This window comes from Triticum urartu, chromosome 1 (genome assembly GCF_003073215.2).
Source record: "Triticum urartu cultivar G1812 chromosome 1, Tu2.1, whole genome shotgun sequence".
NCBI lineage: Eukaryota > Viridiplantae > Streptophyta > Magnoliopsida > Poales > Poaceae > Triticum > Triticum urartu.
Genome location: NC_053022.1, coordinates 221,682,910 through 221,693,447, shown reverse-complemented (window position 1 = coordinate 221,693,447; position 10,538 = coordinate 221,682,910). Strand labels below are relative to the sequence as shown.

At 47.3% G+C, this 10,538-nt stretch overlaps 1 long non-coding RNA gene across 3 annotated transcripts; it reads left to right on the top strand.

Annotated features, from left to right (window-relative positions):
• The first annotated feature begins 6,410 nt into the window (after positions 1–6,410).
• LOC125554695 lies at positions 6,411–8,669 on the top strand. Of its 3 annotated transcripts, none has more exons than XR_007304425.1 (3): positions 6,411–6,863; positions 7,503–7,560; positions 8,308–8,669. It is a non-coding gene; the product is annotated as an uncharacterized LOC125554695 (long non-coding RNA). The 3 variants fall into 3 exon arrangements; XR_007304426.1 differs by having other exon boundaries at positions 6,413–6,797; positions 7,506–7,560; XR_007304424.1 differs by having other exon boundaries at positions 6,414–6,797.
• The last annotated feature ends 1,869 nt before the right edge of the window (positions 8,670–10,538 follow it).

Sequence of the window (10,538 nt, the reverse complement as noted above, 5' to 3'; positions counted from 1 at the left end):
GGGCCCCCGCGCGGGCCGCCCTGGGTTGGAGATGGGAGCTCGGTGCAGAAGGGGTGAGCCCCCGAAGCGGCGAAGCCCAGGAGCTCTGCCACCCGCTCCAGCAGCACGTCGCGGCCGCCCTCCAGCAGTCTGCACTGCAGCAGCTCTCGGGCCACCGTGAGCGCGGCCCTCGAGTTCGCTTGCTCCCGGCGGGCGTACGGTGTCGTGGTCGCGGCGTGATTGGAGGCCCTTGCTGCCGACCGCGCTTGCCGCGTGTGAGAGCTATCGAAGTCTGTCCGCGTCGCCCGCGGCCCGCAGCGCCCTGCGGACCGCGAGCTGCCTGGGGCACGGGGTCGCCTGAGGCGAGAGGCTCTGCGTGGGCGGGCCATGCCGCCCATGGGTCTGGGTTGCCCTCCTGGTCGCCGGGCATGGTGATGACGACGCGACGGGGCACAGAGCGGTGGAAGACGAATTCCAGTGCACCCCTACCTGGCGCGCCAAATGTTGGATTTCGGGTTCCGGCAGACCCTTGAGGTTCGAACACTGGGGTGCGCGCAGAGATTTCGCCCCCTACCTACTTGCACCCCTCCGCCATGCTAGGATCTAAACTCAGGAAAGAACAACACAAGAGACACAGGGTTTATACTGGTTCGGGCCACCGTTGTGGTGTAATACCCTACTCCAGTGTGTGGTGTGGTGGATTGCCTCTTGGGCTGATGATGATGAACAATACAAGGGAGAACAGCCTCGCGAGGGTCTGTTCTTGGCTGGGGCGATGAACTGCTCGGTGGAGTTCAGTCACCTTTTTCTCTCCCTCTCTCTCTGCTTTCCTCCAATTGACCGACCCTGATTTCGACCCCAGCTTGTTTCTGGGTTGGCTGATTCTCGATCCTCTCTACCCTGGGGGTGGCTAGTCCTATTTATAGAGGCCCTGGTCCTCTCCCCAAATATTGAGCGGGAAGGGAGCCAACAATGGCGGGCTAATTTGAAGGGGGACAGCAAGTATCAGCTATCCTGACAAAAGCAGTCTTCGCCTGTGCAAAGCTCTGGTGATGACGCCGTCTTGGGCTCCACGGTGACCTCCGTCTCGTAGTCCTCCTGGTCTTGGTCTCGTTGCACCGAAATGGCAACCTTTGCCTGATGCCTCGGTACTCCGCGGCTGCGCTTGCCCCCTTCGCACCAAAGAGGGAAGGAGGACGCTGCGCGGGCTGGCACCCGCCTGGCGCCCTGAGTCGTCATGGCTTGCGTCATGGGCACCTCGTGAGGTACCCCGCCTTGATCTCTCCGCCTCCTCGTGAGCCAGCCTAACGAGGCCGTGCCTGAGGAAGCTCCGCGTCGTCCGCCCCGCGAGGCTTGGCCCCTCGCGAGGGTCTTGGGTTTGTGTTGGTGAAGACGGGCCGTGCTGGGCGCCCCTTTGAGCCATGCCGCAGGCCGCAGGCAGGCAAGTCTGGGGACCCCCGTTCCCAGAACGCCGACAGGAAATCCATGGTGGTGCACCACTAGTGGTCCGTCCGCCTAGGCTCAAAGGGATCAAACATTGTTAGTGTGATCTCTTCCGGCATAGGCTAGCAGATGTAGAATGAGAAGGTGTACCGGCCTATCCGTGGGTTAAGAGGAAATACTTTCGAAAGACTATGTCTCGGTCATCCTGTTCTCAAACGCCAGGCAGTGCGAGAACTTCAAGGGAGGCGATCGAGTCTTGTGGGGAAAAGTGCACAAACCTCTTCAGACTGTTAAAACATAATTGATTAGCTGTGTCCCCGGTTACGGACAACTTGAGCATCTAGCAGTGAAAATGATGCGAGATCTCATCACTCTTAATTTAAACAGTTGGGTTTTAAAAAAAACTTTGGGAATGGATTGAGTTGGGTTTGCCAAATCATCCTATGTTATACTATAGTGGTAGAATAATATGTTTTCTTCACGCGAAAAACTAGCTTTATGCAAAAACTAAACTTAGAGCTTTCCACCAGCCAAATTGCATGTACAAATAGGTTCATTATTCTTATGATGTGACTTTCCATTACATTCAATGTACTGACCTACAGGGCTGTAACGCCTTATGTTGCAAGAATTTTTACGACAAGTAAGAGTTACGTTGTAGGGTTACGGTCTACACTCAACTTGCCGTTGGCGTTGATGGGAATCCACACCCGTTTGATTGTTTCCGCTGAGACTTATGAGGTATATATCAGTTTTACGTTATTTATACATGTGATTGCACTTTGATATATACATTGATGTACTGTGTGTGCCAGCATACCGATCCAGGGATGGCACAGATACACAGAGACTTGACCATTTGAGGTCGGGTCGCTACAGTATTTGAAGTACTCTTGTACCTGTGAATTGTTTGACTCGTATGTCTAATGTTCTGATTGACTTGCTGCTTTCAGGGATGCGACGGAACTGAAGTGATGCATGTGCGTCGGCGTCGTTGCGAAACTGAAACTATGCCAGGAAGCAGAAACCAAATTTAAGTGATATTTGTGTTGCACCCTAGGTGTTGTTGGTACATGCTGATGCATGCCTGTGTTTGACATATGATGTTTAAACTATGATCTGATCGTGTTGTATGGCCTTTGATGTTCTTAGTTTAGATGCCATTGATCTTAAAGATTATGATTTGTTGGTTTTAGTAGTACTTGATGATATGGCCACTGATGCTTCAGCATGTTCAGTAGTAAAGATCGGATTTTTATCGGTGTGTTGTTGAAGTTCATGTTAAAAATGGACCAAATTTGTCCCTGCATGCCAAACGCTCATATATGGATAGATGTGGAAGGGGCTTGGGAGGCGGAAGGGGATTTGAGGGGATTTGGTGCGGGGGAGGGGTTCACCAAATCCCCAATAATCCTCAGCCCCTTTGGGGCTTTGTAGGATCGAAAGTATGTCTAGAGAGAGGTGATTAGACTACTTGACCAAATAAAAATCTAGAATTTTTCCAGTTTTAAGTCTTGGCAGATTTTAGCAACTTAGCACAATTCAAGTAATCAATCTACACATGCAATTCTAAGAGTATAGCAGCAGAATGTAAAACAATTGCATATAAAGGTAAAGGGAGGAGTTTGGAGAAAGTAAACGCAATGTAGACGCGGAGATTTTTGGTGTGGTTCCGATAGGTGGTGCTATCGTACATCCATGTTGATGGAGACTTCAACCCACGAAGGATAACGGTTGCGTGAGTCCACGGAGGGCTCCACCCACGAAGGGTCCACGAAAAAGCAACCTTGTCTATCCCACCATGGCCATCGCCCACGAAGGACTTGCCTCACTAGGGTAGATCTTCACGAAGTAGGCGATCTCCTTGCCTGTACAAACTCCTTGGTTCAACTCCACAATCTTGACTGAGGCTCCCAAGTGACACCTAACCAATCTAGGAGACACCACTCTCCAAAATGTAATAGATGGTGTGTTGATGATGGACTCCTTGCTATTGTGCTTTAAATGGTAGTCTCCCCAACACTCAACTCTCTTTCATAGGATTGGATTTGGTAGAAAGATGATTTGAGTGGAAAGCAACTTGGGGAAGGCTAGAGATCAAGATTTATGTGGTTGGAATGGAATATCTTGACCTCAACACAAGTGTAGGTGGTTCTCTCTCAGAAAATGTATGTTAGAAGTGTAGGCATGTTCTGATGGCTCTCTCCACGAATGAAGAGTGGGTGGAGAGGTATATATAGCGTCCACACAAAATCTAACCGTTACACACAAATCACCAAACTCGGTGGGACTGAATTATAAAACTCGGTCAGACCGATTTAGTTCAAAATGTGAGCGTTAAGGTTTTTGGTGGGACCGGCATGTCAACTCGGTGGGACTGATTCCATTAGGGTTAGGGCATAACGTAATCTCGGTGAGACCGATTACACAAACTCGGTGGGACCGATTTTGGTAATAGACAAACAGAGAGTTGGTCAGGCAAACTCGGTGGGACCGATTCGCTCATCTCGATTAGACCAAAATGTTACAAAGGGGAAACAGAGAGTTTGCATTGCAATCTCGGTGGGACCGATCGCTCATCTTGGTTGGACCGAAACGTTAGGAAGAGAAACAGAGAGGTTGCAATCCCATCTCGATGAGACCGTGAAAGTGCAACTATCCCTAGGTGGTTTTGGTAATTCATAACAACATATAGCTCATTGAGCTAATGCTATTCCAAGATGATTATTTCAGGAAAGCTCAATGATTGGCATGGCATGGATGTGAAAGTGGAACCCTCAAAATGCTAAAGACAAAGGATTGGCTCAAGCTCAAAAGCTCAAGACTCTTCATTTTATATTTTAGTGATCCAAGATCACATTGAGTCTTTAGGAAAAGCCAATACTATCAAGGAGGGATGAGGTGTTGCTTAATGAGCCTCTTGCTTCATGTGCTTAGTGATATGCTCCAAAACCCTCAACTACTTTTCCATATCCACATATGACCTAAACCCTAAGACAAACTCGGTCCTGCCGATTCTTCCTATCCGGCGCCACCGAGTTTCACTTGTCATTAGCCACTGCCAAACCCTAGCAATTCGGTTCTACCGATAAGGATCTCGGTCTCACCGAGATGGGGTTGCAAACTCTCTGTTTCCCTTTCGTAACTTTTCGGTCTTACCGAAAGAGCGAATCGGTCCCACCGAGATTGCAATGTAAACTCAGTGTTTCCCCTTTGTAACTTTTCGGTCTCACCGAGTTCCACTCGGTCTCACCGAAAGAGCAAATCGGTCCCACCAAGTTTGCCTGACCAACTCTCTGGTTAGCTAATTACCAAATTCGGTCTCACCGAGTTTGTGTAATCGGTCTAACCGAGATTACGTTATGCCCAAACCCTAACCATATCGGTCCTACCGAGTTGCATGTCAGTCCCACCGAAAATCACTAACGGTCACTAGGTTTACATTTTCGGTCCGACCGAGCTTATTGATTCGGTCCCACCGAGATTGGAAAACTGTGTAACGGTTGGATTTTGTGTGGAGGCTATATATACCCCTCCACCTCCTCCTCATTCGATGAGAGAGCCATCAGAACACACACACCATTCCAACTCATATGTTCTGAGAGAGAACCACCTACTCATGTGTTGAGACCAAGACATTCCATTCCTACCATATGAATCTTGATCTCTAGCCTTCCCAAGTTGCTTTCCACTCAAACCTTCTTTCCACCAAATCCAAATCCTATGAGAGAGAGTTGAGTGTTGGGGAGACTATCATTTGAAGCACAAGAGCAAGGAGTTCATTACCTACACACCATTTGTTACTTCTTGGAGAGTGGTGTCTCCTAGATTGGCTAGGTGTCACTTGGGAGCCTCCGACAAGATTGTGGAGTTGAACCAAGGAGTTTGTAAGGGCAAGGAGATCGCCTACTTCGTGAAGATCTACTGCTAGTGAGGCAAGTCCTGTGTGGGCGATGGCCATGGTGGGATAGACAAGGTTGCTTCTTCGTGGACCCTTTGTGGGTGGTTGCTTCTTCGTGGACCCTTCGTGGGTGGAGCTCTGTGTGGACTCGCGCAACCGTTGCCCTTGGGTGGAGCCCTGTGTGGACTCGCGCAACCGTTACCCTTCGTGGGTTAAAGTCTCCATCAACGTGGATGTAGGATAGCACCACCTATCCGAACCACGGGAAAAACATCCGTGTCTCCAATTGCGTTTGAATTCTCCAAACCCTTCCCTTTACATTCTTGCAAGTTGCATGCTTTACTTTCCGCTGCCTATATACTCTTTGCATGCTTGCTTAAATTATGTGATGATTGCTTGACTTGTCCTAAAATAGCTAAAATCTGCCAAGAACTAAAATTGGGAAAAGGTTAAGTTTTTATTTGATCAAGTAGTCTAATCACCCCCCCTCTAGACATACTTTCGATCCTACAGACCGAAATCCCTATCGGTGAGACCGAAGTGACTAGGATTTATGGCAGTGGCTATGTCAAGTGAACTCGGTGGCGCCGGATAGAAGATTTTGGTGGGGCCGAGTTTGACTTTTGGTTTGGGACATATGTGGATATGAGAAAGTAGTTGAGGATTTTTGGAGCATATCACTAAGCATTTCGAGTAAGTAACTCATTAAGCAACACCTCACCCCCTTCTAATAGTGTTGTCTTTTCCTATGGACTCAATGTGATCTTGGATCACTAAAAGTAAAATGTAGAGTCTTGTGCTTTGAGCTTGAGCCAATCTTTTGTCCTTAGCATTTTGAGGGGTTTACTTTCTAATTCATGTCATGCCAATCATTGAGCTTCCCTGAAATATTTATTTTAAAATAGCATTAGCTCAATGAGCTATATGTTGTTACGAATTACCAAAGTCACCCAGGGATAGTTGCACTTTCAGACTTGAAAACTCATTCATGTTGAGGCCTTGTTTGGCACACCGGGGTCAAAGGGGTTTTTAGTGGATTTTCCCCGTCGGGCTTAAAAGACCCTAAAAGCCCAAGAGTACCGTTTGGCGCACTGGGCTCCAACCGGGTCAGCCCCGAATATCCCATCCGTTCCTCCCCGATCCATGGGGCTTCCTAGCACCGAGGGGTACCTCGCGGCTCACACGCCTCGTGCGAAAGAGAGACGAGACGCGGCCGCGGTCACAAGAGACGGCCAGAACCGCGCGGCGCCGCCGTCGCCGCCGCCGTCGCTGCTAACTCCGTCGGATGCCTGCTTCCTCTTCTTCCTAGGGAAAGTTGGCCTTCTCCCTCGAGGCACACCCCCCCTCCATCTTCATCTAGGGTTTCTCAATATGGCCGCCGCCGATCCGCCGTTCGCCTCGTCCTCCCCTGCGAGCTCGCCAAGCACACCGTCCCTGATAGCCACGCTCCTCTCCCCTTTCCAGTACCACCGCTGTGAGAGGCCCTCCCTGTTGTTCCTCTGCCTGCTTCCCCATCACATTCGTCCTCCCCCTATTTGAAGTTAGTTGCTGCTAGATCTGGACTACTATTCAAGACAACTCCAACCCTTTTTTGATGTCATTTATGTGTGCCTTAAAATTATACATGTAGATGCTCAAGTAGGATCTCTACCTTCCGGTACTGATTTTATACTCCATAGTAAAAAAATCCCATTATTATTAGCATATAGTACATATCTGATAACAAAGTAACAAAATACAGCCAACCATTTTGTGTTAGATATTGATAATTGGATGTAGTGCAGAAATGTGAGGAGAGAATCATTTTGCTGCACATAAGTTTCATTGGTATATCATCAGTCTGATTAATTTTGACACTATGTGCTAAAAATATAGCAGGGAATGTCTTGTGTTAGATGTTGATGAAATTCAAAACTGGTCGAAGTTAACTGTTACTGGTGTGATTTGCTAAGATGAGTAAAATGCATGCAGACACGAGCTGGAAATCAATTTCTCATCTGAGATGACTAGTTGTAGTATATTTATGTGGTTGCTAACTGATTTTATGCATGCACATGTCTGAACTAAGAATATACTTAAGCTCTTATTCCTGATTAGCTTAGAACAAACATTTATGATGCTCTTTGTTATAATGTAATAGCGAGCTCTTTCTTATCTTACATGTTCATCAATCTTCAAGAAGAGAGTGCGGTCATGTGGCTTCGGAGCGAAATGGATGAGTTGCCTACCTAGAAGAGGTATTTTGATCTGGTTCATAATGTTCTTGCTTGCTTGGTCTTGTTCTTAAGCTCCTATTCCTGATTAGCTAGAAATCAATTTCTCATCTCCGAACTGAGAATATACATAAGCTCATGTTCCTGATTAGCTTGGAACAAACATGTTTTTCTTGTGAATATGCTTTGTCTGCATACTAATTTGAATAAAGGGCAAATAACAGGAAGAAACTGAACCATACTGTTGGGCAATCAGCAAGAAAGTAATTGTAGTGTTTTTGTTAGAGAAATAGATACACTTTGGTAGTGAACAATCATACTAAATCAAATTTTTTAGTTGTATATATGTTTTGTGCATATAAATTTTTAGTTTTGATCTGTACATATATATGATCTGCAGTGTATATGCAAAGAGTTTCTGTCAACCTTTCTCTGCAGTGTATATATGGTCTGTACGTATAAATTTTTAGTCGTGAGTTTTCAGTGCTAGTACTTGATGTGAGATATCTATGTGACCTAATGATAGAGCTTGCTTTTCTCTGTTTGCATCAAGTTAAATCTGGCTCAAGTACATCACATATAAATTTTGTTATACTTTTTGACAAAGGAGAGCGAGTCCATCTGTTTCAGATCATGAAGTATAAGAAACAGACTCCATGCCATATTTCCCCCCTGTTCCTTTTCTTTCTTGCGAAAGTATTTGAAGTACTCTTGTAGTTGTGAATTGTTTGACTGGTATGTCTAATGTTCTGATTGACTTGCTGCTTTCAGGGATGCGATGGAACTGAAGTGATGCATGTGTGTCAGCGTCGTTGCGAAACTGAAACTATGCTGGGAAGCAGAAACCGAATTTAAGTGATGTTTGTGTTGCACCCTAGGTGTTGTTGGTACATGCTGATGCATGCCTGTGTTTGACATATGATGTTTAAACTATGATTTGATCGTGTTGTATGGCCTTTGATGTTCTTAGTTTAGACACCATTGATCTTAAAGATTATGATTTGTTGGTTTTAGTAGTACTTGATGATATGGCCACTGATGCTTCAGCCTGTACAGTAGTAAAGATCGGATTTATCAGTGTGTTGTTGAAAGTTCATGTTAAAAATGGACCAAATTTGTCCCTGCATGCCAAACACTCATATATGAATAGATGGGGAAGGGGCTTGGGAGGCGGAAGGGGATTTGGTGCCGGGGAGGGGTTCACCAAATCCTCAATAATCCCCAGCCCCTTTGGGGCTTGTAAACCCTTCGTGCCAAACAAGGCCTGAAGTAGCCCCGGCGAGGGAGGGAGGCAAGAGGCGGGGATCACGGCCCCGTCATTGCTTTGCCAGCGAGGAAGGGGACGGCGGCGGTGGATCCGTCGGCGGCCAGTCACGGCACCGCGGGCTCCCTCGCTTCGGCAGACGCCGTCGCTCGCTCGCCCACGACGGCTGCCTTCGGCAAAAGGAGGTGGGTTAGGTTCGGGCTGGGTCGGGGAGATTCTATGGTGTATGCGCGTCGCGCCCTTATAGGGTTGGAGGGTAACATAATATTATTCTGTTACTAGTAACAGAAAAGCATATAAAAACGTATGGATCATTTATATAAAGGGGTTGAAGACACTTTGTTTTGTGTGATGCGATTTCATTATTCCATCTTATAGACCATTCTTTAGTCTTGAGAGGACCCAGTGGATATTCAGTGGGTATGGGTATCCATCGGGTTTGGACATGGACACAATTTTTCATCCGTGGATTTTTTCATGGGCGGGCAAAGACTGTCTTCATGAATATGGATATGGATTCCATATTGTTCAACCCGATCCAAACCCGATCCATTGCCATCCTTAGTGATAGCTCATTTTGGAGATAGAGCTTTGCTCATCCACTTGATACTTTCTCCTTCGGAGACCGCGACCTCTACGGAGAAGATCCCCAAAGTGGATTCAAGACCCCTCACGGGAAGACCCCTCAAGACCTCCTCACGGAGAAGAACTGCCGCCTCTTGTATCGTCCTTTGTTGCATTTGGATCTTGTATCACCCTTTATGTTCATGGATCCAGCACATGTGTGATCGTTCCCGTTGATTTGAGTGTTTTTCCTCGTGTTTTCCCTCGCGTTCTTTGTGTTCTTCGTAGGATTCCCTCCATTTCGTGAAAGATCAGCCTTAGGGTTTCCACCCTACATCAATTTGCCTCTTATCAGTTGTGCCTGCTATTGTGCTGCTAATGTGGTGCACATTTAAATGGGGTGAGCAGAACACAAACGTATATGCAACCAAACAGTTGTGGTTTGCATCTGCTCAACCCTTAAGCACATATGCAGGAAACCAAACACCCACCCTAAAGTGCTTATTTTTTTCTCGAATACGCACGAGAGAGTGTATCATTCATTAGAGAAGAAAGGGTACGAAACCCATGTCCACCATTACAAGGTTATTTACAAGCGGATTTCCCGCCTACCCTCCGACTACCAACGGTAACTACTCGCTCACATCCCACGCAACTGGAGCTACCTCAAACCCTATGTTATCCTCCTTAAAGAGACCCGCTTTCGCCCAAAGTTGTCCTTCCCCGTGAATCCACTGCATGGAGCGTTGAAACGACGGCGTTGCTCCATTAAACACCACGTCGTTCCTATGTTTCCAGATTGTCCACATGACCAACAGACATTTAGCTCTGTGCGCTTTTCGGTTAGCCGAGGCATCCTCCTGCCACAAACACCATTGCTCAAGCGATTCCCCATGTTTGGGTTGGAGCTCCACCTTGTTAGCAAGTCTGCTCACCGCCAGCCAAATCTGTTTCGCAAAGCTACATTCCAACATCAGGTGCTGCATAGTCTCTTGTTGCTGATCACACATGGGGCAGGCTGCTTGGTGAGGTAGGCCGCGCCGTGCAAGCCTATCCGACGTCCAACATCTATCCTTTAGGGCTAGCCAACTGAAAAAACGACACCGTAGCGGTGCCTTGGATTGCCAGGTGAAGTCCGTAGTTGGTGAAACTTGCCATCCGGAGAACCTCGCCG